The sequence below is a fragment of the Ursus maritimus genome, unplaced genomic scaffold (genome assembly GCF_017311325.1).
Source record: "Ursus maritimus isolate PB19 unplaced genomic scaffold, ASM1731132v1 scaffold_13, whole genome shotgun sequence".
NCBI lineage: Eukaryota > Metazoa > Chordata > Mammalia > Carnivora > Ursidae > Ursus > Ursus maritimus.
The window spans coordinates 59,942,103-59,948,102 of record NW_024423675.1 but is presented as its reverse complement, the minus strand read 5'-3'; the positions used below and the strand labels follow the sequence as shown (position 1 = coordinate 59,948,102).

Below are 6,000 nucleotides of genomic sequence, written 5' to 3'. Positions count from 1 at the left end.
AGAAACTATCGATTTCCAGGAGGCATTTATGAAAATGCTTAAAGTAGCATTACGCCTACCAGTAAAAAACTAGAAATAAGCCAATGTCCATTAACAGTAAAATGGGTAAAACATGGGTGACGGAATACAATACAGCAATGATTAGAAATAAATTATAGCTATATTCGACAACATAGCAGAATCTCAGGAACATAATTTTGAGTGGAAAAAACAAATTGAAAAATATATATAACATTAGTCCACTAATAAAAAAAAGTTTTAAAACACATAACGATATACTTTTCTTATGAAACTATAAAGAAAACAAAGAAATGATAAAGCTTAAATTTAGGATACTAGTGGCCTCTGACAGGAGAGGAAATAAGTAGGGTCATTAACAGACATTCATGGGAAGAATTACTAAAAGATGTACTTGAGCAAGAAGGAAAATGGACCCAGAAAAAAAGGCGTGAGAAACACAGAGGAGAGGTAAGCAAAGGAACTGGCAAACCTTCTTATAAAACTAAAAACACAGGTGAGGGCACTTGGGTGGCTCTGTTGGTAAAGTGTCCGACTCTTGATTTCAGTTCAGGTCGTCATTTCAGCGTTGTGACCTCAAGCCTGGAGTCAGGCTCCACGCTGGGCTGGAGCCTGCTTAAGATTCTCTCTCTTAAAAAAAAAAAAATCTTTCTCTCTCTCTCCTTCTGCCCCACCCCCACTAAAAAAAAAAATAATAAAAATTTTTAAAAAGACAGAGGTGGACCCATGTTTTGTGGGACCTAAAGCTTGCGTAATTTGGGGAACCCGTTTTAAGAAAAGAATATTAAAGGATTAATAGAAAATCAGGTACAAAAGTTTACATTCCAGGATTCCTGGCTGGCTGGGTTGGTGGAACATCCCACTCTCAATCTTGGGGTTATAAATTGCAGCCCCACGTTGGGCATAGAGATTACTTAAAATAAAATCTTTAAAAAAAAAAAGTGCACATTTCCTTAGAAAATCACAACAAATAAAAATTTAAATAGCAGAACATAGGGGAAAGAAAAAAAGGGAGGCAAACCATAAAACAGACTCTTGGCTGTAGAAAACAAACTGAAGGTTGTTGGAGGGGAGGTGGGTGGAGGATGGGCTAGATGGGTGATAGGGATTAAGGAGGGCGCTTGTGATGAGCCCTGGGTGTTGTATGTAAGTGAGGAATCACCACATTCTACACCTGAAACTAAAATTATGCTGTATTTTAAGATTACCCTGTATGCTAACTAACTGGAATTTAAAGAAAAACGTGAACCTAAAAAAATAAATGAGTTGCAGGTGAATGCTACAAAAACTCACAAAATCCAGGAATGTAATACAATCTTTAATTATTTATTATAATTTCACCTCCTCTATAATACATTTCATTCCCTACAGTTTTTGACTGCATACCCTTTGTGCATCCCTTAATGCAATAAGGACTTTTAAATATTGTCCTATACAAAGGGGTAGAAAGACACATCAGTCTTCTAACACAGTTGGTCAAAAGTTGTTCTTTAAAAAAAAAAATTAGTCGTAGTTTAGAAAACTTTATTTTGGCTTCACATTCATTATTGGTAGTGGAGGGAGGCTTCAGATAACGCCAGCCCTTTGATCTCACTGTCACAGCAAGCTGTTCAGGTCGGCTGGCTTTCACCACACCTAGGATCCCTCCCAGCCCTACCTTGCCAGGGCAGTTCTCGGCTGGGGGCTGTGCCAAGTCACATGACCCTCAAGAGAAGAGGTGAGCAGTGTCTCAGTCAGAGTCTTCTCACGGAGAAAGAATGGTGATACGCCAAGGAATCCACAGAGAGCAGGCTGTCACTGGGGACTCTTGTCCAATGCCCACCCCCCTCTCCTGCAGCTCCAAGACCACCGCGAGCATAAGAAAAATGACCTCCAGACTAGCAGGACTCCATTCCTCCACTATGTTGGGGTGCTGCTTCTTCCTGGTATCAGAGCCTGGGGAGGGTCCATCGAGTCAAGGGCGCTGCAGCTGAAACACTAGCTTCATGGTAAATCAGCACGTAGCAGGAACTATTGAAAATAATGTTAACAAGAACAGCAGTAATAGTCATCATTCTTAAACGAACGATTACTTTCCACTCATATACCCATCAAAAGGAGTTCTCTAACCTCCACAAGTGATGATGTAAGAACACTCCTAACTTCTTTCCGCTTCCTTAACCATTCCGCCCAAAGGCAGGAGAATGGGAAAGTTTAGGAGGCTCACCTCACCATGCTTGCTCAGCCCTGCTATTCTCTCTCCTTTCGGATCTGCTGCCTCCACAGAAAGAACATTCTGGTCTGCCTGGGTCCAGGTGGTGAATAACCAACCTTATTAGGGAGACCTGCTGTTGTCTCCCTGTGCCATCGGGGGCTAAGTCCATCTAATTCAGGAATAAAGTATCAGCAAGCCCATCTGGCCACAGATCTAAAATCACTTTCTCCGATCAGCTTTATCTGAAATAAAACTAATATTGTATTTTGATCTCCCACCTCTAATTCCTGCCTTTCTTCCCCTCTTTCTCCACACTGGTTCTGAATTTCAGAGAGGAAGGGAAGTGCTATGTACAGGATACCCTACAACCCTAATAATAAAGATTAATCTGGGACACTTTTAAAAACAGGTGAAAGTAATAAACTAGACAACAATAACACAGGAGCAGAGAGAACAGAGCTATTGATTAAATGCAGTCTTTCTTAGGTCAAATGCAGCATACTCAAAATTTAAGGGTAACCTCTAATAGAAATAGAATATATATCTTCCAGAACGTTGAAGAAGGAAAAAGGGAACAAAATCAATCCAATCAGAATCAGAAAAAGCCCAAATAACAAGAAAAAAAATGGTAAATAGAACACATAAGATGGTAGAAATAAATTTATCAGCAATCCTAATGAATGTAAACACTGAATTCAGCTGTTAAAAAGCAGAAATTATCTGAATTGAAATACAAATTCTGTATGTATGCCCTTTGTAAGCATAAAAGACAACAACACCCAATATTTGAAGCAAAATTATGAAAAAAAAATATACCAAATACTAAACAAATGAAGATAGAAAAGCAATACTAATCAGATGAAGTAGAATTTAAGGCCATAGGGGCACTGGCTGGCTCAGTCGGTAGAGCATGCGACTCTTGATCTCAGGGTTGCAAGTTCAAGCCCCACATTGGGTGTAGAGATTACTTAAAAATAAAATCTTTAATAAAAAAGAATTTAAGGCAATAATGTTAGGTATTAAAAAGGGCTACCATTGGGGTGTCTGGCTGACTCAGTTGGTAGAGCATGGGACTCTTGATCTCAGGGTCATGAGTTCAAGTCCCGCACTGGGCATGGAGGCTACTTAAAAAAAAAGTGGTGGGGGGCGCCTGAGTGGCACAGCGGTTAAGCAGCTGCCTTCGGCTCAGGGCGTGATCCCGGCGTTGTGGGATCGAGCCCCACGTCAGGCTCTTCCGCTATGAGCCTGCTTCTTCCTCTCCCACTCCCCCTGCTTGTGTTCCCTCTCTCGCTGGCTGTCTCTATCTCTGTCAAATAAATAAATAAAATCTTTAAAAAAAAAAAAGTGGTGGGGGAGCTATCACTTAACAATAAAGAACAATTACCAAAAAATTATAATAATTGTGACTTGCATGCACCCAAAAATATAGCCTTAAAATATATATAAAAGTAAATAATGATATATATACTAAAGGAATTATTAAATCCCTCCATCATGGTGGGTATTTTTTTAAATTATTTTATTTATTTATTTATTTATTTGAAAGAGAGCCAGCACCAGCAGGGGGAAGGGCAGAGGGACAAGCCAACTTCCTTCTGAGCAGGAAGCCTGACCCGGGGCTAGATGCCAGGACCCCAAGATCATGACCTGAGCATGGTAGGTATTTTTAACACTTCCCTCAGAAACTGATACAGAAAGCTTACTAATAATTAGGAAATATGAAATGTCTTGAACAACACAATTAATAAGCTTGCTCTAACGAACGTATGCAGAATCCTGTCCCCAATAATTAGGGAAAACAGATAATTACTAGAGATTGACATGATCCAGTCACAACAAATACCAAAGAATTCATTTCATACACAGCACATTTCATATCACAATACAATATCATCAGAAATTTAAAAACCAACAAGTAATTTAGAAATACAGAAATTCTATCACTTTAAAAACTAAAAGGCATTTTAAGACAGATTGATCGATCAATCAATAGATAAAATATATGAAAGGGCAACTAGATAGATACAGAAGAGATGACAGGATCATACCATAAAAACAATTTCATGAAGTGCTTTGTCATTTCATAATACTTCGGGCATCTCTTCCCATGTTAATAACTGTACATCCATACCATCATTTCAACAATGACGTAGTATTTTGCTGTCTGAATGAACCATAACTTATTTGTTGTTGAACCATTTATGAGTCAACATTTTGGTTTTGTGGCAGACTGCAGCTTGTCCCCTAAAACTCGTTCTCTTCTTCCTTCGTAACAAGATTCCTAGTTTTTAGCTGGCAGGTGCTGTCTGGAATAAAGGCTTATTTCCCAGTTTGCTTTGCTGTTAGGTGTGGTCATGTGACTCAACTGAAGTGTCATGTTCAACTTTCAGGAGGTATCCTTAAAAAGAACTGTGTCTTTCTTCCTTCATATCTTCCTAGTGTTATCTTCATACACTACTTCCTGTGCTATGGAGGAAACACTTGGAGATCAATTAGCTATCTTGGACCACAAGGTGGAATCCTCATGTTTACGAGACCATAGACACGAGATAGAATGAACCTGCATCACTGCTCATCATGGAATTGGGATATCATGGAGTTGCGACATGGATTGCTTATCTTAAGACTTTCATTTGCATAGAAAGAAAATAAATATCTACCTTATTTAAGTTTTATCATTTGGGATTTTCCTGAATAACACATTTTCCCAAATATTTTGCTATAATGATCAACCGCTATAAGCATCTCTTTGTGCCTGTATTTCCCTACTTCTTCTAATGGAATGCATAAGTCATGGGATATATCCTTGTATCTGTTTTTTTAAAGATTTTATTTATTTGAAAGAGAGGGGGGCAGAAAGAGAGAGGGAATCTCAAGCAGACCCCCTTCAGAGCATAGAGCCGGACGTGGGGCTTGATCTCACCACCCTGAGATCATGACCTGAGCCAAAATCGAGAGTTGGAAGCTTAACTGACTGAGCCAACCAGGCACCCCGGGATATATCCTATTAAAGGTTTTTTGGATGTATTGCCAAATTTCACTCATTTTCACTTTGCCACTCAGATGGGCCAAAAATACAACTGTACTTTTTAGATTACTGAAATGATTAAATCTTTTTTAAAAATTGTTTGCCATTTGTGTTTATTCTATGTTGCTTTTGTGCGTTCCTTTACCCATTTTTCTATCAAAACATTCTTTTTCTTACAGATTTTAGAAGACTGTATACTGAGGAACCCTTTGTCTGTCTTACATATTATATTTTCTTCAGTCAGTTCATTGCTGTTAAACATTGATTGTGGTATTTTTATGCGGAATTTTAAAAGTTTATCAGGACTTCACTTGCTGTCTCTGGTATCATTTTTAGAAAGTTCTCTCTTCTTACAGACTGTAGAAATATTTGCCTATGATATCCACTAATACTTTTATGTGTTGTTTTATTTTTATTTGACTTAGAAATTATTAGTCCCTCTGGCATTTATTTTGTTATATTGTAGGGATCCAAATTTTTATTTTCCCAAGTGTTTAACCAAACATTTCACCTTTTATTAAATAGGTCATCCTTTATCCACTGACACAAAATGCTATTTCTAGGAAAACCTAAATTTTCCTTACATACAAGGATCACTTTTGAACTTTCAGTTATGTTCTACTAATCTATATATCTATTTCTTTACCAGTGCCATAACTTTATTCTAGCTTTTAAATATTTGTATAGTAATTGATACGGTATCTCCTCCCTAATAAATTTTTTAAAATTTCTCAAAATGAACTTTATGCTTTTTTAATAT

At 37.8% G+C, this 6,000-nt stretch overlaps 1 long non-coding RNA gene across 3 annotated transcripts in view; it reads right to left on the bottom strand.

Moving 5' to 3' along the window:
• Positions 1-1,156: 1,156 nt before the first annotated feature.
• The window catches only part of LOC121102241, a 29,811-nt gene continuing 24,967 nt past the window's right edge, over positions 1,157-6,000 (bottom strand). For all 3 annotated transcript variants that reach the window (XR_005834283.1, XR_005834285.1, XR_005834284.1), the window contains one exon: positions 1,157-2,028. This is a non-coding gene — a long non-coding RNA (uncharacterized LOC121102241). The remainder of the gene's footprint in view (positions 2,029-6,000) is intronic.